Consider the following 22957-nt stretch of genomic DNA (forward strand, 5'->3'; position numbering starts at 1 on the left):
TTGCCTGGACCCTTTTTGGCTGGAGATGCCGGAGATTGAACCTGGGACCTTCTGCTTCCCAAGCAGATGCTCTATCATTGAGCCACTGTCCCTCCCCAAACATATTAAGATATGAAGCTGCCTTCTCCTGAATCAGACCCTGGGTCCATCAAAGTCACTATTGTCTTCTCAGACTGTCAGTGGCTCTCCAGGGTCTCAAGCTGAGGTTTTTCACACCTATTTGCCTGGACCCTTTTTAGTTGTAGATGCCGGGGATTGAACCTGGGACCTTCTGCTTCCCAAGCAGATGCTCTACCACTGAGCCACCGTCCCTCCCCTGCTCACCAGGGTCTCAAGCTGAGGTTTTTCACACTTATTTGCCTGGACCCTTTTTGGTTGGAGATGCCAGGGATTGAACCTGGGACCTTCTGCTTATCAAGCAGATGCTCTACCACTGAGCCACTGTCCCTCCCCTGCTCTCTAGGGTCTCAAGCTGAGGTTTTTCACACCTATTTGCCTGAACCCTTTTTTGGAGATGCCAGGGATTGAACCTGGGACCTTCTGCTTCCCAAGCAGAGGCTCTGCCACTCAGCCACCGTCCCTCCCCTGAGCCACCGTCCCTCCCATTCCCACTGTCATTCTGGGCACATGCAGCTGGCCACGAAAACTTTCAATTGCCTGCAGCCAGCGGCTCCCCCAAGGCAAGACTCGTGATCAAACTAGCCTGAAGACAGGAAGGCGCGCGCCACTGCTGCCCGGGCACCAGCCTACCAGCCGCAGGCCTGCCCTAACGGGGTGCCCCGAGGCGCTTTCGCGCTGGCCTTTCCATCTAGCCTGAGATTTTGGGATAGGGTTGCCAATCCCCAGGTGGGGGCAGGGGATCCCCCAGTTTGGAGACCCTCCCTGGCTTCAGGGTCGTCAGAAAGCGGGGGAAGGGGAGGGAAATGTCTGCTGGGAACTCTATTATTCCCTATGGAGATTTATTCCCATCGAAAATCATGGAGAATTGATCTGCGGGTATCTGGGGGGGGGCTGTTGTTTTGGGTAGAGGCACCAAATTTTCAGTATAGCATCTAGTGCCTCTCACCAAAATACGCACCAAGTTTCAAAAAGATTGGACCAGGGGGTCCAATTCTATAAGCCCCAAAAGAAGGTGCCCCTATCCTTCATTATTTCCTATGGAAGGAAGGAATTGAAAAGGTGTGCTGTCCCTTTAAATGTGATGGCCAGAACTTCCTTTGTAGCACAATCATGCTTGATCTTGGCTCCACCCCTAATGTCTCCTAGCTCCACCCCCAAAGTCTCCTGGCTCCACCCCCAAAGTCCCCAGGTATTTCTTGAATTGGACTTGGCAACCCTATTTTGGGAGGGCCTGGATTCGTACGCCACCCAAGGAGCGCTTGGGAGCGGATGTCAATCGCCAGCTCCACTGGGAAGCCCCCCCCCCCCCGGTCAAATGATATCTTACTAAGGAAATATTGAGGCCTTTCCAAAGTGCTTAACTCTGGCGTGAGCAGGAATAGACTGCATTAAAGAGACTGCATCTCATCTCCGCACGCGCCCGTTTTCAAAATCTGATGTTGAACAATCTGCTAACATTCATTAACATGGCTTGTTTGGCCTGCGCACTGAAGCCGAAGCCTGCCTTTATGATTTGTTCCTGCGCTGGGAGGAAAAGTGCTTTTCTATAGAGGTTTGCCTGTTTCTTACTGTAGGGACATATTATATAGGCCCACCTGGAATTTGTTTAGTCTCGTGCAAGGGAACTCCAGGATATGCTGTCTGGGAATAAGTGCCACTCAGTAGAACGGGCACATGTCTGCAAAGGAGGACGCTTCTTGCCAGCTTGTGCTCACCCCTAGCTGATGGTGCTTAAATGTCAGCACATATATTCAGCCTGATGCTCTGCAAATTTATATAGGTGCAGTCAGGGCTGACGTGTGGGAGTAGGTGCCTGCCTAGGGCGTTACCCCACCTGGGGGCACCACCAGGTCCCCCCTTACACTCTTTGGAGGCTTTCCAAGGAAGCCTCCGAAGAGCGTGGCGTTTTAGCTGCGCCCCACAGCTTTCAGGATGAAAGCAGCCCAGCGACGCCTTTCCATGACTTCTAAGTAAGTTTGCACAGTGATTCAGTCTTATGCTTACCTGGAGAGTAAGCCCCGTTGATTGTCCTGCTTCTGAATTAATAGAGAGTCAGACTACATGAGTACCAATCCGTGCACATTCAGTGATCCACTTCTGAGCAGGCACAAATGAGATTGCAAAGTGGCTTTCTGCAAATTGCTTTTCCAGAGCAGTTGAAAGGTGGTTAAGAGAACTACTTTGGACTGTCTAGAGAGCTGCAGTTCCTTTTTATTATACCGTGTGAGTAGACTGACATTTCCAGAGTTGAGGTGTGATGCCTTCTCAGAGGTGATGATCTGCTTTACACTGTAGCCACATCACTTGAAAGCATCCCTACTACATCGATTAAAACCTACATCATAAATAGATTGCTTAGGGCATCTGTAAAGAAGATGACATCCTTTTGTTCTCTGAATGAATTCACATTAATTAATGTACCTTAAGCAATCTTCAAGAGAACCCTTATGATAGAGGGGGGGGGGGGGGGAAGGGGAGAACATGCCACTGGTGGTTTTTACAATGCTAGCTATAATGAGAAAATGGAAAGAATCAAACAGCTAAAAGGCCTAATTTGTCTGGGTGTTTTGATGTATGACTACTGTACTTTGATAGATGACTACTATCAGGTGATAGAGAGCCAGTTTGGTGTAGTGGTTAAGTGTGTGGACTCTTATCTGGGAGAACTGGGTTTGATTCCCCACTCCTCCACTTGCACCTGCTAGCATGGCCTTGGGTCAGCCATAGCCCTGGCAGAGGTTGTCCTTGAAAGGGCAGCTGCTGTGAGAGCCCTCTCCAGCCCCACCCACCTCACAGGGTGTCTGTTGAGGGGGAGGAAGGGAAAGAAGATGGTGAGCAGCTCTGAGACTCTTCAGAGTGGAGGGCGGGATATAAATCCAATATCTCCATCTACCTCACAGGGTGTCTGTTGTGGGGGAGGAAGGGAAAGGAGATTGTGAGCCCCTTTGAGACTCTTCGGAGTGGAGGGCGGGATATAAATCCAATATCTTCATCTACCTCACAGGGTGTCTGTTGTGGGGGAGGAAGGGAAAGGAGATTGTGAGCCGCTCTGAGACTCTTCGGAGTGAAGGGAGGGATATAAATCCAATATCTTCATCTACCTCACAGGGTGTCTGTTGTGGGGGAGGAAGGGAAAGGAGATTGTGAGCCGCTCTGAGACTCTTCGGAGTGGAGGGCGGGATATAAATCCAATATCTTCATCTACCTCACAGGGTGTCTGTTGTGGGGGAGGAAGGTAAAGGAGATTGTGAGCCGCTCTGAGACTCTTCGGAGTGGAGGGCGGGATATAAATCCAATATCTTCATCTACCTCACAGGGTGTCTGTTGTGGGGGGGGGGGAGGAAGGGAAAGGAGATTGTGAGCCGCTCTGAGACTCCTCGGAGTGGAGGGCGGGATATAAATCCAATATCTTCATCTACCTCACAGGGTGTCTGTTGTGGGGGAGGAAGGGAAAGGAGATTGTGAGCCGCTCTGAGACTCTTCGAAGTGGAGGGCAGGATATAAATCCAATATCTTCATCTACCTCACAGGGTGTCTGTTGTGGGGGAGGAAGGTAAAGGAGATTGTGAGCCGCTCTGAGACTCTTCGGAGTGGAGGGCGGGATATAAATCCAATATCTTCTTCTTCTTATATGTGATTTTATGAAACATTTGAAAACATACTGGAGGTTTGTATAATACCTTGACACCCTGGTTCTAAACATCAGCACCAATCAATTTGCTTCTAGTGATGGAACTGTCCTGCACTTATTGTAATGTGTTGGAGTTTATTAGCAGCCCAAGGACCAATAGTATTTCCTGCGAACAAGGCTTCTGTGGTTATTAAGTGCAAAACGGGGGTGAAAAATCTTAACTTTAAGCATACACTGAAATAGAGGTAAACAGCCAGGAAAGAGATCTTGGGGTCATGATGGACAGTTTGATGAAAACATTGACTCAGTGTGTGGCAGCAAAGAAAAAGGCTAATTCTTTGTTAGGGTTTAATAAGAAAAAGATTGAAAATAAATGGTGTTTGGAATATTGCGTGCCGTTCTAGTTGCCCTATCTCAAGGATGCTATATTGCTGGAAAAAGATTAGAAGGCAAACAAAATGACCAAGAGGATTAGAAGAATTCATGGAGTGTAGGTACATCAGAGGTTATTAGTTAAGTGACTAAATGGGACCTCCATGTTCAGAGACAGAATATCAGAGCTAGGAAAAGAGCAACAGCAGGGGGAAGTCTTGTAAGCCCACTGTGTGAGGGGATGTAACACTAGCTGGGCCATTGATCTGATACAGCACTACTGCTGTTATTAGAGAACAATCCAAAATGAATCTTGCATTTTACTGTGGAATGACATTTTGCAAATGAGAGCTCATTTTTATCTGATGCATTTGAACAAGACAGTTTATGCCACAGTCATTTAAATCATTGATTGGCCAGATGGAAAGAAATGCCTATTAAATTGATTTCTTTGCCTTGTACATATAATTTTGAAAAAAAAAATCTTTCTGGTTTGCAGGAATCCTAAATTGCTCTAGCAACTATTAACAACAAAAGAATTGTCCTTGCTGGGAATAATTGCTGCAGTTGAAGGCTTGCTCAAAATCCCATTGATTGCTACTTAATCATAAGTACTGAAGCAATCAGAATAAAGCAGAAATACTGTTGGATCTTTATCTGGAGTCTGTCCTTGGTAGTTATGAGAGTGAAACAGGGTAGGGGGAATTCATAGGGTAGTCCAGATAAACGGTCTCTTCTATTTCTGCTCATTCTCTGCTTTGCCTGGTTTCCTCATGGGGTGCTGCCAGTATTAATAGTTTCTGTATACACTTGCTGGCATAAATGTTTTTCCAGCGATTAAAATAAATATTGCATTTCACTGTGAGTTCTTTCAACCAGTAATTTAGCTGTAACATACCATAACTCTGGCAGTACTCTTATATGAAAAATCCAGTGCCGGATTTAAGACACATGAGGCCCTGTGCTGGTTAAGTTATGAGACCCATTACTTGGGCTCTGAAGGCCTGGCATGCCTACACAGGCAGCCCGGCATACATGCTCAGAAAATTTAGAAGTAGTTAAGGGAGGGACGGTGGCTCAGTGGTAGAGCATCTGCTTGGGAAGCAGAAGGTCCCAGGTTCAATCCCTGGCATCTCCAAAAAAGGGTCCAGGCAAATAGGCATGAAAAACCTCAGCCTAAGACCCTGGAGAGTTGCTGCCAGTCACGGAGGGACGGTGGCTCAGTGGTAGAGCATCTGCTTGGGAAGCAGAAGGTCCCAGGTTCAATCCCTGGCATCTCCAAAAAAGGGTCCAGGCAAAATAGGTGTGAAAAACCTCAGCTTGAGACCCTGGAGAGCCATGAATGGGGCTGTGGCTCAGTGGTAGAGCATCTGCTTGGGAAGCAGAAGGTCCCAGGTTCAATCCCTGGCATCTCCAAAAAAGGGTCCAGGCAAATAGGTGTGAAAAACCTCAGCTTGAGACCATGGAGAGCAGGGGAGGGATGGTGGCTCAGTGGTAGAGCATCTGCTTGGGAAGCAGAAGGTCCCAGGTTCAATCCCTGGCATCTCCAAAAAAGGGTCCAGGCAAAGAGGTGTGAAAAGCCTCAGGTTGAGACCCTGGAGAGCCGCTGCCAGTCTGAGGAGACAATACTGACTTTGATGGACCAAAGGTCTGATTCAGTAGAAGGCAGCTTCATATGTTCATAGTTAAAATATCACATGTTACCTGATCAATCATTATTTTCAACACATTTTAGGCAAATTTTTGAATGATCAGGGCTCAGCTTTATGGAATGTTTTTGGGGAATTTTATGGCTAAATTCAGGTCTAGACTGTATGGGCTATAGGTCAGATATGTACATTACAACGAAAGCGATTACATATATTAACCAAAGCCCCACCCCGCCCACACTGTCTTACACAGATCACATGATGAAATAGTCAAACTTGATGAAAAGAGAACAGACAGGGCAGTCATTATAGTCAGCATCATGTAATTAAATCTAAACATTATGTGACATTTTAACCTTTGAAGAGTGACAAAAACTTTAATCTTAAACTTCGTTGAAAATAATCTTAAATCATACAGTGATGATTGATGAAGAGGTTTATTGTTTACACAAAACAATCAGATAATCAAATTGCCGTGTTTTCGTATTACCCTGTTAAGGCTATTTACACATTTACGGTAGGTCATTTAATGTCAAAACATCTTCCTTCAAGCTTTCCTGACTGCAAAGTCATCAATGATTTCATCAAAATCAATAAGTCGCAGTTTATCATTCTCTATACAGAGAATACTCAGACTAGACAGCCGCTCTTGTGACATTGTTGAACGGTCACTTTGGATCCTTTTCAGCCTGAAAAAAGATCTCTCTCCAGAACAGTTAGTTACCATCAAACACAGGAACAATCTGAAAATTGTTTCCACATTTGGAAAAGCAGCCTGGATTTTTTTCCTGTTTTATTATCTGGTACACATCTTGGTGGCTGAAACTTTCTTTTTGTGCATGAACCTGTTTGACATACAAGTGGAAAGTCAAGAGTTCATCAACATCCTTTGGATATTCTTGTTCTAGTCTCTTGACACCATGAAGAATTTGTTTCCTCGTTGCTTGCAGACCAGTTAAAAACGAAAAATTGTCAGCAGCGCTCCTGTACACAGTAGCTCTCCTCTCCAAATTTGAGTGAAAAGCATCAATTACAGGGATAAATGAATGTATCCTAAACTTATCTCTTGGAGGGATATCAACCAAGGCTTCAGTAAGTTTCTCAAGAAACAATGCCCTTTATTTAAACTAACAAAGCCAGAAAGTTACCTAGATTTTTGGCACTTCGCACCTACAACAGCAATCTGCTTTTTATCACCCTCCAGCGTTTTTTTCAGCCCTGTTTTGTCCTAACACTAACAAACACAGATCTCTATTTGTGATTCTTTTAATCTGCTAAAAACATTCCCATGATTCTATACTGCCCACTTATATTAAGAATTGCTGCTTCCACTCCCATTTGTCTGATGAAGTCTGCTTAAGAGCATATGAAAGCTTACATTCTGAATAAAACTTAGTTAGCTTTTAAATTCGTTATATCTGAAAAGTTTTAAGTAGATCATCCTGATTTTAGGTTACTAATATGTGCAAAAGCTTATGCTGAATTGATGGAGATATATTTTAATGCATTTCAGCAGGATTTTGAAAATTTTTTGGAAGGAAGATGCTAGAGTTGTCTGGCCCCCTGGGCCTGGGTCCAGAAAGAAGCTGTGGCGTTCTCCCCAGTAAAGGACCTATTGTCATTGGCATCCTTACACACTTCTATGAGCAGAAGTCCCTCGTCCTCGCCCACAACACCTCACTGTATGGAATTGGAGCTGTCCTCAGCCACAGGATGCCCACCGGACGAGAGGCCCCCATAGCATATTTCTTCAGGACACTGTCATTCACAGAGCATAATTATGCCTAAATCCACAGGGAGGTGCTAGCGATTGTTGCAGGAGTCAAATTACATGACAACCTGTACGTCCGGGAGTTCACCATTGCTACAGAGCACAAACCACTGCTTGATGTTTTTGCACTGGATGGTCAGATCTGTCATCCCGGATGCTGCAGTGGACTGTGTTCCTGTTAGCCTACTCCGACGAGCTCCAGGACCACTCAGGCAAGGCGATGGGCTATGCTGATGCCCTCAGCCACTTCCCACTTCCTGACCCTGCTGTTGACCCGTCTTCGGTCCACCTAATCCTCCTGGTTGAGGACCTGCCTCAACCCCCCACTCTGCACCTCTGATGTCACCACACACTCCTCCAAGGACTGCAGCCTGGCCCATGTTCTCAACTGGGTGTGGATGGGGTGGCCAAAGAGTCCCTGCCATTCACCTCCAGGCAGCACAAGCTATATCAGTGCATAAGGGATGCCTGCTGTGGAGGAAATGAGTTGTTATCCCACCAAAACTGCGATACCAAGTCCTTGAGGCACCACACATTGGCCACCTGGGCATCGTGTGCATGAAAGCACTTGCCTGCAGCTATGTCTGGTGGCCCGGCTTGGACAAGGCAATTGAAGACTGGGTCTGTTCCTGCCAACCATGCCAGGAATCACGGCCAGCCCCAGCACAGGCCCCTGTACATCCGTGGGAGGCAATGCACACCATGGTCCAGGCTTCACATAGAACTTTTTCACACAGCCTATGTATTCTGGTATGGAAGCTGGTCAGTTACTGAATAGTAACAGGTTTCTGCTGGCATTTCAGACAGACCCGACTCAGTAACTGGCTGCTACCGGAATACTGTCACCTTTTCACACAGTCCCGCAGCTGTCCCGGTAGTGAGGCATGCCTGAGTCGTTACTAACGAAGAGCAGCTTCTTCCAGTTTTCAACCCCTCTTTCCGGGTTGAAATCGGTATGGGGCGCTGTGTGAAATGTCCAGTATCTAATCCGGGAGCAGTTTTCGCGCCCTTTTTCGCCCGCCGGTGTGCGATCTTCGGCTTTTTTTGGGGGGGAACGTCCGGCTAAGATTGCTATAGCACTATAGGGATGTATCACAACAGCATCACCATAGGGATGCCTGGGTTCCATTAAGATGCCAGAGATTGCCGCCGCTGAAACTTGGTAACTTATCTCAATGGAGCCTAGCCATCTCTATGGTGGTGCTGTTGTGATACGTCGCTATAGCGATCTTTGCCTGAGGTCCCCCCCCCAAAAAAAAATAAGCCGGAGATCACGCGCCGGCAGGCGAAAACGGCTGGCGCTGGTGGAAGCGAGATAAAAGCGGAACAGTGTGAAATGGCTTGCTTCAATCACGGAACCCTACCGGGAAAAAAAACATGTGTCTGAAAACTCCCATCCCTGTCTCGGATTACTGCAAGGCGGCACAATACCGACTCCCTTCCGGTTTCCACCGGTAAGTGTGAAAAGGCCCATAGACTTTGCCAATCCCTTCTAGGGACAAACGTTCTTGATAGTGGTGGATTCGTACTCCAAATGGCTGGAGGTCATTCTGGTTTCCATCATGAACAACCACTATCATCATCCATATGCTGTGGAGCCTCTTCGCAATGAATGGTCTCTCGGATACCATCATATTAGACAACGGGGCTCAGTTCACATTGGCAGAGCCAGTACGTCACGGACAACAGCAGCATTTAACATGTGATGTCTGCTCCATTCCATCCCTCTACCAATGATCAGGCTGAGAGAATGGTGCAAACAATGAAGGACAATCTCTGCCAGATAGCTCTGGGAGACTAGCATGCTCGACTGGCTGCTTTTCTGCTACAGCAGCACATCACGCCTCACTCTGCAATGGGACGCAGCCCAACGGAACTTGTGGTGAACAGGAGGCTCACCATGCAGCTCAATTAGACTGCACCCGGATCTGTCCCTGGAGGACCACCCACGACCTGATTCAGTGAGAAAGGTGGGAGCATTCCAGCCAGGAGACATGGTCTATTCCAGGAGTTATAGTGGGGATCCAATCTGGGTTGCTGCAACTGTGTCTAGGGCAACTGAGCTGGTATCCTACAAGGTGGCCACCCCTGACAGCTGAGAGCTGTGATGCTATCTGGATCAACTTTGGTGCAGATGGCCAGAGAGGACGTTGTTGGCCAGAAATGGTCTTGGTGATAAGCACTCCAGAGTCAGCATCTGCATCCAGTCTGCAGGACGCAGCACCACAGCTGTTCGAGGCCCTACGACGACTCCACAGTCAGTGACAAGCCACACTACAGAAAACCTTCTGGGTTCCAGCACAGATCCATCTGCAGCACCGGCACTGGCATGGCTGGCAGTACCAGACCATTGCTTGCCAATTGAGGACAATGGACTTAAGTGGGTTCAAATGACGCCTCACTACCTGCAGGACTACATTTGCAACTGGGTGCAACCCTGTCTTGGGGGGAGGGGTGTTGTGTATCACTGCCTTTGAGCAAGAACCCATTGCGTGAGAGGCTCCTTGCAGCTGTTTTCAGATTGGTTGCTCTTGCAGAGCCAGCCAATCAGGTAACATCCATAGTATGATACCTATGGAGAGCCAGTTTGGAGTAGTGGTTAAATGTGCGGACTCTTAACTGGGTTTGATTCCCCACTCCTCCACTTGCACCTGCTGGCATGGCCTTGGGTCAGCCATAGCTCTGGCAGAGGTTGTCCTTGAAAGGGCAGCTGCTGTGAGAGCCCTCTCCAGCCCCACCCACCTCACAGGGTGTCTGTTGTGGGGGAGGAAGGGAAAGGAGATTGTGAGCCGCTCTGAGACTCTTCGGAGTGGAGGGCGGGATATAAATCCAATATCTTCTTCTTCCATGCAAATAAGGGTTCCAAGCCCCTGTTTTCTTATTGGTGTGTTTATTGTTGGGGGTGTGTTTTGGGTTGGGTTTCTGTGTATATAGTTGCAGCTTGCCAGGGAAGGGACGGTGAAGGAAAGGAGGACATGGCAGGAAAGGGGGGGGGGGGTCAGGCTATGGTGATGCCCCAAGGGTTCTGCTCCCACCACTTCAACACCAAGGTCAAAGTCTTCGCCTTATCACTTCCCCCCGCTGCAACTTCCAGTTGTCTCCTGTGCTCTCTTTGGGGGACTGGCGGAGTCACCAGAACAGCCAATCCCATTATGCCATCAGCTGAGCAGGGGAGAGGCCATTTAGCTCATGCAAAAAATATTCATTACTTGGTGAAAAGGCCAACCTGTGAGCCTCATTTCCCCCCATGCTCCAAGCAAATTGCTTTAGCAGCTGTGCTGCTTGCGTGCTTTGATATTCTTTACTCTCTCCAGGCGATGAAAGAGTTCATGCTTTGGCCACATGCCACAACCTCTCACACACTAGCATCCTTCTAAAGAGGAGGCACCCAAATTTGCTGAGCGGCTCCTGAGGTGGAGAGCCCAGCTCCATGGTGCGCCAGGCGGAGGACGTGTGCTCTGTGGCAGGAGGCTCCTCATGGCAAAGCACCCATCAAGAGAGGGGACCCATGGCAGTGCCTGTGCCCAAGGGTGCAGGATAGCAAGTCAGGGATGGGAGGAGGTGAAGGCACTCCCAGTGGCTTGACAGCTGAGCCTCAGATCAGTGGGACCATTGGGGTAGGAAAACCTGTTCCCCCCTCCACTAAGTTAGCTGGCTCTGAGGGAGGGGCCGTTTGGTCATTCCCCGTTGAAGTCCACCAGAGCGAGAAACTGGTTGGGCAGAGGAGGGCTGTTGGGGAATTTTCTCTTTTTCTCTTCTTTTATTTCAATGACCCCCCCCCCCCCCGTTTTCCCAAAACAAATTAATTCTCCTAGCAGCTAATACGTGAGATGCAAACTCACTGTTCCATAAACAACTGAGAGTGCTTTATTCTTCTCCATACCCAAGCTACTTGTAAAAAGGGCAAAACTATTTCCAGTTTTAGAAGTTTTAGATAACAAGACTTACACACTGTACTTTATTAGTTAGAGACTTATAATTTTTTTTTGCACCTTAGGCTTCCCAACTCCCTCGCCCTGGCGGGGGACCCCCGAATTTGCAGCCTCCTCCCCTGCTCTCCAAAAACCTGGAAGCGGGGGGGGGGGGGGAACGGCGCTTCCCCCTCACAGCACCCGGCCGCCGCCGCAGCAACACCAGCGCCGCCACCACCAGCGCCGCCGCCATCGCTGCCGCTGTGGCCCGAGCTACAACCCACAGCGGTGGGAGCAGCGCACCAACCCCAACCCGCAGCGGCGGGAGCAGCGCGGAGCCTCGTTCCCCCCCCCCACTCGGAAGCCCACCACCGAGCAGCCAGGCGGGAGGAGGCGGTGGCGCCGATGCGAGAGGAGAGGAGAAGCGGGGAGGGGAGAGGAGGGGGCGCTGGCCGGACGCCTGCCTGGGCTGCCCAGCCTTTGTTTCCCGGCGCCTCCGGGAGCCTCTCCTCTCCCAGCAGTGCAGCCTCCTCTGACCTTCCGTCTCCCTTGGAGGGCGCCAGGGAGGGAGCAGGGAAGGCCCCACCAGAGATCTGGAGGGGGACTGGGGGGATCTTCCTCCAGATAAATCTTGATAGCTAGACATGCTGCACTCCAGAGCCATTCCACAGTTCAGAACTCTGCAGCTGAGTCAGCCTGTACAGGCATACCAACACTGAGCCGGAGCACGGTTTATTCTTGAAATTTTTACCGGGAAGCCCTGATCGGCAGATGCAAGAAAGTTGCTATGGGTCACTGATGTTTATGCAAACAAATCCCATCCCTCTCTAACCTTTATGCCACGGATGAGTTCACTTGGCCTTAACCTATCATCCAGTTAAGTGTTTTTCCTCAAAAGCTCTGCCAGTTTTCCATTTTTAACCTGAAAGCAGGCATGATTCAACCACCTTTGTTTATCACGTCCTTTACAGGAATACCAGAAGCTCCCCTTTCCGGGCAAATTCTAGAGGGTTAGTAACTGTGTTGCTGCCCAAGCCTGTGCATATTTACTTACAAGTAAGCCCCACTTTATTCAGTGAGGCTTACTCCTGGGTTAAGTGTGCACAGGACTGCGTCAGAAATTGTAAGCTTTACAACACTTTATACAAGGCCATCTTTGCAGTGTTACTGCAGTCTAATCCTTTGAGGTCAATGGGTTCAGACTGGAGTAATTTTGCAAAGACACTATTATTCTGACCAGACTAGAGTCAACATTGTCTCCTTGAGTATACATGCACACGCACACACACACACACACACACACTAACATAGGGTTGCCAGGTCCTCCCTGGCCACTCTGGAGGGATAGGGAGGTCGGTAGGGTTGCCAATCCTCAGGTGGGGGCAGGGGATCCCCCGCTTTGGAGACCCTCCCCCCGTTTCAGGGTCGTCAGAAAGTGGGGGGGGGGGAAGAAAAATGTCTGCTGGGAACTCTATTATTTCCTATGGAGATTTATTTCCATAGAAAATCATGGAGAATTGATCTGCGGGTATCTGGGGCTCTGGGGGGGGCTGTTTTTTGGGGTAGAGGCACCAAATTTTCAGTATAGCATCTATTGCTTTCCCCCCCAAATACCCCCCAAGTTTCAAAAAGATTGGACCAGGGGGTCCAATTCTATGAGCCCCAACAGAAGGTGCCCCTATCCTTCATTATTTCCTATGGAAGGAAGGAATTGAAAAGGTGTGCTGTCCCTTTAAATGTGAGGGCCAGAACTCCCTTCGAGTTCATTTATGCTTGTCACACCCTTGCTCCTGGCTCCGCCCCTAATGTCTCCTGGCTCCACCCCCAAAGTCCCCAGATATTTCTTGAATTGGACTTGGAACCCTATTGCACCTGCTAGATTCTAAGAGTGCTGAGCATTTCAGAGACTGTCTCAAAGGCTCTCAAAATGTTCTCTAAGTGCTCTCAGCTCATATCTATTAGAGATCTCTAAAAGAAATTGGCTGGCCTCCCTGGAGCACCATTGGCACTCTAAGACAGGCAGCAAATTATGACAAAAAACATAAGGCCTATATAGAATCTGGCTCTTCTCTTTTTACATGGTTATCTCAAGATAAATATCTTGCCTATTAATCTTACGTTGACATCTTTCTTAGCACCTGCTAGAGCAGACGGATTCCCATGTTGGCTAATGTCCATCTCCCTTAGACATCAGCTGGACTCCAGTGAGAAAATCTTGATATCTAAAGTTTCTCATCTCTTAACTAATCAAAACATCTTTCTTGTCAATAATTGGTCCTTTCCCATCTTTCTCATCTGAGATCTCCTTGGATAAACTCTTCTGACCTAAAATACTCTTCAAGCAGCTAAATCCTGCAAAGCTTATAGGCAATGAATGAGTTTAAGTGGTTCAAACAGTGTATGAGTGATTTTTGTTTTGCTTTCATAAAGAGCCAACTTAAAATTTTTCTGTGACAAGGGCCAGAAGGAGTAACAAAGGACAGTGTTGGGAAGTCTGGGGGCGGGGGGGGGGGGCAGCAGCAGCAATGCACAGGCGGAGTCAAGCAATCATTGCATCAGGGACCACCTAGTGCTGGGAGCCTGGTTGGGGCCACCAAATTGGCTGAGAATTCGGGGTGGGCCCAGAGGCATGAATCCAGACTCCATTGCTGACTGGGTTTCCCAGGGCCCTAATTGGGTCATCAATGAGCGATGCCATCCTGGCCCCCTCCAAATGAAAAATCCTGGCTATGTGCTCCACTCAGTGAAAAATCCTAGCTACAGCCCTGGAGGGGTCTGTGAGGATCTGGATCCCAGGCCTTGAAAGGCTTGACAAGTAAGAATCAGCACCTTAACATGAATTCACAAACAGGCAGCACGCTTAGAACTGGAGAAATACATGTGTAGTAGCTAGCTCCTGATAGCAGATGAGCTGCTACGTTTTATACCAATTAAAGTATTACAGACAAGCCCATGTAAGGCATGTTATAATAGTCTAGCCAAATAGGCACACTGATTTTATGCAATAAGGGAACATCATAAAAGTGGAAACAGCTTCAAAGCTCCTTTGAGGCAAATGGAAAATAAGAGAAATGTACAGGCTGTTCTGAGTTTATTGACGAATGGAAGAAGAAGAAGATGACATTGGATTTATATCCTGCCCTATACTCTAATCTCAGAGTCTCAGAATGGTCACAATCTCCTTTATCTCCCCTGCCCCCCGCCCCACAACAGACACCCTGTGAGGTAGATGGGGCTGAAAGAGCTCTTACAGCAGCTGCCCTTTCGAGGACAACTCCTATGAAAGCTGTGACTGACCCAAGGCCATTCCAGCAGGTGCAAGTGGAGGAGTGGGGAATCAAACCCAGTTCTTCCAGATAACAGTCCACGTGCTGTTTCTAGGACCACTCTCCTCATGCTTTGCCCCACAAGAAATAGTTCAGTCCAAATTTCTAAGAGCCGTTCTGCAAGTTTCAAACTGTGTATCCAATGCTTGGATACGACTGGAATCTGGTAATCTCAGGTTTGAAGCTAGGGTTTGTGTTCTATCCATCTATATGTGGCTGAAAGGTCATTTTAACCCACAAGGCCTGTTTCCTTTGATTTTTCAGGATGATTTCCAATCCAGTTGGCTCATGGCAGTCTACAGCCATATTCACAGAATTGTTTCACCTAAGCTACTTTTATCTTATGGACTTGAACAAGCTAAAGGGCTAATTAAACATAGAACTGAGGACATAGAGCGACAGTCTGATATCTCTAGTGCATCCAAACTAGGGGTGTTGTTAAATATCAAAAGCACTTATCCACCCCACCTGTAAAATATATGTGTGCCACTGACGACTTCCTCAAGCTTTCACAGCAGAATGGGACTCAAATTTGGTTTTTCCAGTATAGGAGTAGAGGCGGTCCAAAAAATAAGTTAGCCGATAGCATCTGGTCGCATCCCTAGATTATAAAAGTCTTGGAATAGTTCCAGGGTGCTTTTTTCTGCTCTGCTCTCTGAGTTTTACATGGATAAGGGGTTTGCTTGTTGCTAACTTTTAGTGCTGTTGCTGAATAGCTTTGAAGTCTTAAACCTGCTTGTATCTTTCAGTCAGCTTTCACCGTCTGAGTCTTTATTCTGTTTCTTATGAAGCTTATTTTTTTAAAAAAATTCTTCCCAACCTTTTTTTCAGGATTTTGCTTCAATTTCAATCTGGTTTGTTTGCAGGCTCACATTCTAGCCCTGATTGTCTTTAGTGTTTGTAGAATTTTCTCCTCAGAATTTTCATATTAATTAGACCTTCCAACACCTTTATGTGCTAAGTTTTTTTCAGATCTCACATCCCAGCCCTCTGGATTTTAGGCCAGTGTTTTGTTTTGATTTTCTTCCTGTTGCCTAGAACACATTTAAATTCTCCCCCCACCCCAATATTTTGAGGTAAAATCCTGAAATTATTCTTTCCCCCTCTCTGTATGGGTATTGTTTTGATATCTGTATTTTCCAGTATCAATATCTTATTTTCCAGTAAAATACACTTCAGTTCTGTGTTTTTTCATTTGCCCTAAGTAAGTAAAGGTAATGTGCTTCTACAGGTTACTAACAGTGGGAGTTGGGAATGGTTGCATTTATTTCAATCGAAGCCCCAAAAAGAAGATGATGATGAAAAAGATGATATTGGATTTCTATCCCTCCCTCCACTCCGAAGAGTCTCAGAGCAGCTCACAATCTCCTTTACCTTCCTCCCCCACAACAGACACCCTGTGAGGAGGGTGGGGCTGAAGAGGGCTCTCACAGCAGCTGCCCTTTCAAGGCCGGAGTCTCAGAGTGGCTCACAATCTCCTTTACCTTCCTCCCCCACAACAGACACCCTGTGAGGTGGGTGGGGCTGGAGAGGGCTCTCACAGCAGCTGCCCTTTCAAGGACAACCTCTGCCGGAGCTATGGCTGACCCAAGGCCATTCCAGCAGGTGCAAGTGGAGGAGTGGGAAATCAAACCCGGTTCTTCCAGTAAGAGTCCGCACACTTAACCACTACACCAAACTGGCTCTCCAAGCATAAAAATGCAGTAGCTGTTTCAAAAGTGAGTGGCTCAATAAGGTAGTATTGTGTGCAGTTCTGGAGGCCTCACTTCAAGAAGAATGTGGACAGAATGGAGCGGGTGCAGAGAGAGTGACAAGGATGATCAGGGGCATGGAGACCAAGCCCTGTGAGGAAAGGCTGAGGGATTTGGGAATGTCCAGTCTGGAGAAGTACTTGGGAATGTTCAGTTTGGAGAACAGGAGGTTGAAGGGGGACATGGTTGCTCTCTATAACTAATTGAAGGGCTGTCACTTAGAGGAGGGCAGTTCCTGTTTGCAGAAGAGGAGAGGACTTGTAATAATGGGTTTAAATTAAGGGTGGGAAGGTATTGACTGGACATTGGGAAAAGCTTGCTTACAGTAAGAGTTGTTCCACGGTGGAATCAGCTACAGATGGAGGTGGCGAACTCCCCCTCACTGGCAGTCTCTAAGAAGTGGCTGGACGAATACTTGTCAGGAATGCTGTAGATTGATCCTGCATTGAGCGGGGGGATGGACTAGATGGCCCAGGGGCCCCTTCCAATTCTATGATTTCTATGATAGTTGAAACAGAGCTTCCAAAATCAGCCCCCCCCCCAAAAGGTTGGATTGTATTTTCATTTATTGTGATTGTGGTGCAGTGGTGTGTGAGTAGGCCTTCACCTTGTAGGTGTTCGTTTAAGCATGCTGGCTGTTTGGCCTAATACTTAAGAGAATTTGCTAAGAGGATTATTGTAGCTTGAAGAAGCTCACGCGAAACAAGGGTTCAGTACAATCTTGTCCTTGGAAACTTGGATTATTGGCTGCATTTTTTGACAAACGTTAAACATCTGGAGTACTACACCAGGATTTCATGGAATGAGATGGGCAGTTTTACCACAGGATCGCAAGCGCCGGCTGTGGAGAGGGCAGTGTGCTTCCTCCTTGCCTGTGTGCCTAGCTTCAGCTGTGATGCTTAAAGCAAGCGCTGGGATCGGAGGGCAGAGGGAGCGATCCCAGCGCTTGCTTTAAGCATCAGAGGTGGAGCCAGGCACACGGGCAAAGAGGAAGCATGCTGCCCCCTCCGCAGCCGGCGCTCGCGAAGCGCTGGGTTTGCAGTGGGGCCACGTGGAGCGATCCCAGCGCTTGCTGGAAGAAGATAGAGCCAGGCAGGGAGGCGCAGGGGAAGCGCCGGATCGGAGGCAGAGGCAGCGGATTGCCCCCCAGGAGGAAGGTGCGTCCTATCATCCGGAGCGCCTTATGGTGCGAAAAATACGGTATATTTGCTGGGATTATGACTCTGACTCCATGTGGCAGTATTTCAGTCCCAGAAGCCATTTCAAAGTTTTACGGTGATAATGACCTGGATTTCAAAAAAAAAAAAAGAGAGAAAGGAAGAAAGAAAAGAAAAGCCGTGTTCTCATCCATTGGAGCTTCTGTCGTTAGGAAAGCACATTGGTGTGGCTGCACAACTTCATTGTGACATTCATCTCCTGGAACAGCAGTATGTGGCCCGCTGGAAGGACTTAGTAAAGTAAAGTAAATTTATTTTTATATCCCGCCCTCCCCCGCCAAAGGCGGGCTTAGGGCGGCTCACAGACATGGAACACCATGATTAGAATAAAATACAATGTAAACAAGAGTTTAAAATACAATTCAATTATATAAATTAATTAAAATAAACAGGTGCTATAAGGTGCTATAAGTCACAATCATACCTAAGATGGCTAGATGGCTACAGGTCAATTTCAATTTAGCCAGGTTCTGTCTTAAAGGCAAGCTGAAAGAGAAAGGTTTTGCAAGCCCTGCGGAACTGATTCAGGTCCCGCAGGGCTCGCATCATCTCTGGAAGTTGATTCCACCATCGAGGGGCCATTGCTGAAAAGGCTTGCTCCCTGGTTGTCTTCAGTCTAACTTCTCTTGGCCCAGGGATATTTAAAAGATTTTGAGAGCTAGATCTCAGTGCTCTCTGGGGGACATATGGGGAGAGGCGGTCCCTAAGGTAGGCAGGTCCTCGGCCATATAGGACTTAGGGACAAAGGATGCCTGCAATCACATATCCTTAATGGGAGACATAGAAACATTTCTCAGAACTGTGTATACCATATTCAGCAGATCTTCTGTAAAGCAGGCAGAGTTCTGGGAAGTGGTTGAAGTCCTTGAATGTGAAAACAGTGCCTTTGAAGCCATTGAATTAAGTTTTAGATGGCTATTTCAACACTTTTGTATTGAGGGCAGTGATTAAAAACATTGAGGTTTTTTGGGCATTACTAGTGGACGATGGGAAGAAGCAAGGAGGGGAGCTTCTGGGATCGGCACCTCATGGCAGGGCATGTTCGCGATGCGCAGCTCTAACGAACAGCTCTGAATCAGGCATCAGGACAGACTCCCTGACTGGGGAACAAGTGGACCTTGGCAAAGGGTCTCCTCAGCAGGTGGCTTGACAGGGACAGTAGGTTCATGTGGCGGTCCAATCCACAGGTTCCGTGTCGTCACAAAGCTGCTCTGCACCGATCACCATTCTGCAACAAGAGGTGACTCCTGGCTTATTTCCTAACTTCCAACTGCTTATTGATCTGCATCCCTTTCTCTCATTTGCCAGTGGGATTTGACTGTACACTTATGTTTTGCTCGCTGAAACTATAATTTTTTGGGGAAAGGATTGTTTTTAAGGGGCAAACAGCAACAGATTAAGAAAGGACGAAGGGGAGGTTTTTGGGTTCTGCCTGCCCTCCCTTCTCCGAAGAGCTGGGCTTTCAATCTTCACTAGTCTGTGGCTGTGTTAACTTTTTGGTTGATCTAAGTCCCCTTAAACTTTCTTGTAATGCGTTGCTAGTACATTTTCTATTATTGGACTTGCTAGCTACTTGCCTTGGATTATATTTTTGGAGTTTTTCTTTGGTTTTATTTGCTGCATGAGGCTCTTTGTTTTAAGTACACAACTACACAATGGTTCATGCTGCTTTCATCTGCCTTTTATAAGGAAACCTTCTCTGCTACTGACTCTGAAACTGTTTGAAGCTTTGGCCTTCAAGGGTGAGAGTTATTACTGCCTTGTCTCTCTTTAGTATTACATAAAGCGTTTGTAAAAAGAGTTGTTTAAGTTCCTTTTACTGTATTTCTTGCTTGAGGGAAGTACCATTGAAATATTTACAGTAGTTTTACAGTATTGTTTTTTAAATTCTATTCTTTTTCTGGTGTGGATTGTTTGGGTTAAGGAATATCTTGATACAAACTGCCTCGGCGGGGATGGCGGGATATAAATAAAAATTTATCATTATCATTATTATTATTATTATTATTAAACTTGCATTGTTTAGCTGTTTCTGATTTAAGGCCATTATCTGCAAGGACTCAGGAGAGAAGCCGAGTATGGATAGTCTCTGGTAAACAGCTCTAAACCAGCAGGAAGTATGCCTAACCTTCAAAATTAAGGAAGCAATATCGACTGGACGATGATCCAGCTTGAGCCGGGTGGTGATTGAATTGAGGCTTATCCTAGCCTCTATTCTTATCATTCCCGATTCCAGGCTCATGATGGCATTTTGGAAACTGAAATATAGCTCTCAAAAATTTTGATTGCGTTTTTTCGAGAGAAGAGAAACTTGATGATACTGGACCCAATGTCGTCCCATACAAAAGTTGGGGTATAGAAAAGAAAATAATTTGAGAAAATAATTTGAGAGCCGCTGGTATATATTACCCCCCCTCCCCTTTTGCATAAAAAAAAATCTAACGATGCCTTGTGAGGATTTAAACCCAGAGTTTGCAACATACTGATGGTTGGGCTTCTTCGTCCCTGAAGAATGAATCATAACCCCAAGATATTTGTAAGCTGTTACTTGTTGTATCTTATAACTATTTAAAGTCCACTCCCTAGCTTTAGGTTTTGTACCAAAGGTCACGATTTTTGTTTTATGGTAATTAATCTCCAGGTGGTTTAATTCACAATATAGACCAAATTGTTTTAATGCCCTTTTTAGGCCTACAGGTGTCCTGGATAACAAAACTGCATCATCTACATACAAAAAAGCTGTCAAGTGGCAGTCTGCTAGGGCAGGGGGATGAGTGTCTACCAGTTCTAGATTGCCAATCAGATCGTTAATATAGACGGCGAAAAGGGAAGGGGCTAAAACACAGCCTTGCTTAACTCCTTTGCTTGTTGGTATAAGATTAGTAAAGAGGCCGTGATTATTGCATCTGACCCTAATTGTGGTGTTTGTATAAAGTGTTTGGATTAGGAAGAGAAGTCTCTTCTCAGTGGAGTTCTCACTTAACTTTTCCCGGAGAATTTCCCTAGAAATAGAATCAAAAGCTAATTTAAGGGTGATAAATGCTGCATAGGGTTGCCAAGTCCAATTAAAGAAAAATCTGGGGACTTTGGGGGTGGAGCCAGGAGACTTTGGGGGGTGGAGCCAGGAGACATTGGGGGTGGAGCCAAGAACAAGGATGTGACAAGCATAATTGAACTCCAAGGGAGTTCTTGCCATCACATTTAAAGAGACAGCACACCTTTTCAATGCCTTCCTTCCATAGGAAATAATTAAGGATAGGGGCACCATATTTTGGGGCTCATAGAATTGGACCCTCTGGTCCAATCGTTTTGAAACTTGGGGGGTATTTTGGGGAGAGGCACTAGATGCTATACTAAAAGTTTGGTGCCTCTACCTCAAAAAATAGCCCCCCAGAGCCCCCAATACCCACAGATCAATTTCCTATTATTCCCTATGGGAATCGTTCTCCACAGGGAATAATAGAGTGCCTCGTAGACATTTCCCTCCCCCCCCCACACTTTCTAAAGGGGGGAAGGGCCTCCAAACTAGGGAATCCCCTGCCCCCTCCCTCTCACAGACACACACTTACCAGATCTTCCTCCGGACAACTCTACTTCCTGCGAAAACAAAAGCAAAGAAAGGGAGGGGCCGTTCTCAAAGGCCCTTCCTGCTTCCGGCTTCCTGCCCAGCCTTAAAGGGGCAGACATTTTGCAAACGGCTCAGGAGCTCTACATGCAGCCTAAAGGTATGTTCTCCCCCCCCCTCCACCCCCCACCCCCGCTTCCAGAGTTTTGAAAAGCGGGAGGTGAGGCTGTGAAACCAGAAGTCTCCCGCCAGAGCAGGAGATTTGGGAAGCCTAATGCTGCATAAAGAGCAGTAGTCTTATTGGAAGCATATTTACCAATCAAGTGGGCTAAAATTAAATTGTGTCCCAAAGTGGAGTGTTCTTTCCTAAAGCCTGCCTGTTCATCTCTTAAAAAATTTTCTTCTGTTAGCCAACTTTGTAATTTCTCTAACAAACGGGTGGCATATAATTTACCTAGGATGCTCAGGAGGCTAATAGGCCTATAATTAGCTGGTTCCCCTCTATGCCCAGTTTTATACAAAGGGACAATAATAGCTTGTCTCCAAACCTCAGGAAGATTTCCAGTTGAATCTATATATCTAAAAGGGAGGCCCACCAGTCAACATATTGTCCATTAGTAATTCTGGTGCTTTTCTGGACCCAGTGCTTTTCCCTTTCTAAGTCTGCCAATCAGGGTATCAATATCTTTGGTTGTCACTGAGGGCCAAACTGGCAAATCCAATGGTGCCTCTTGTTTTGATGAAGGTGATGAACAGTTGGCATCAAAATAAAGCTTACAAAAAAATGTTTCCCATTCCGTAGGTGACATATAGGTGTCAATCAGTGAGGGCTTTTTTGGAGAGTTGATTGTTATCAGTTTCCAGAACTGAGTCAGAGTCCTCTCATTGGAAGACTGAATTACTCTTTTCCAAAGCTTCTTTGTTTCCTCACTTTTTTAATGTCACCATTTTCTTATAAAATTTCTTTAATTGTAATAGGTGTTCTTGGGCATATTGGATATCATGATTCAAACAGTTCTTATAAACTTTGTAAGCATCTTTAAGGTCTCTTTTGGCTTTTTGGCAGTCTTTATCAAACCAACTCCTTGAAAATTTCTTTGTTACCTTTCTTTGAGCAGAAGCATCTTGTATCAGGAATGGCTCCAGAAGCTGAAGAATATGCTCTAATGGGATCAACGGGTTTTGATCACATGGACACTTTTTAATTGCCACTCTCCACCTGTTGGCTTGTTCGTCTTCCAAAATCCTCTTTATCCTTTGCCCCAGATGTTCTGACCACTGGACACGATGTCTTATTTTTTGATCTGATATCAGATGTGGATCTGGTTGGAGTTTATAAGGAATCCAGGAGGATGAAGGGGCCATTTTAAGTTTAAGTGGGAGGTGGTTGCTATCAAATTCTGGTAAGATTGGTAGGTGCGTGATCTTATGCAAAAGTTCAGAACTGGCTATAAAATAGTTGATAGTACTACCTTTGGATCCTGCCAAAAAGTGAGTCCTCCAGGATAGTCTCCAATTGTGGAGTCGTTTAGTACAGCTAGGTCAAATTTCTTGGTCATATTCAATAAACATAGTCCAGCAAAGTTTACTTTCAGGTCTGATAAATGTGGATAATGTGTAACATTATAGTTGATGTCTAAATTT

General features: G+C 46.6%; 1 non-coding gene across 1 annotated transcript; it reads right to left on the reverse strand.

Annotated features, from left to right (window-relative positions):
* Positions 1-376: 376 nt before the first annotated feature.
* On the reverse strand, positions 377-447 carry TRNAI-GAU (transfer RNA isoleucine (anticodon GAU)). Its single transcript has one exon. It is a non-coding gene; the product is annotated as a tRNA-Ile (tRNA).
* Positions 448-22957: the final 22510 nt, after the last annotated feature.

The sequence above is a fragment of the Heteronotia binoei genome, chromosome 17 (assembly GCF_032191835.1).
Source record: "Heteronotia binoei isolate CCM8104 ecotype False Entrance Well chromosome 17, APGP_CSIRO_Hbin_v1, whole genome shotgun sequence".
NCBI classification, from domain to species: Eukaryota; Metazoa; Chordata; class Lepidosauria; order Squamata; family Gekkonidae; genus Heteronotia; species Heteronotia binoei.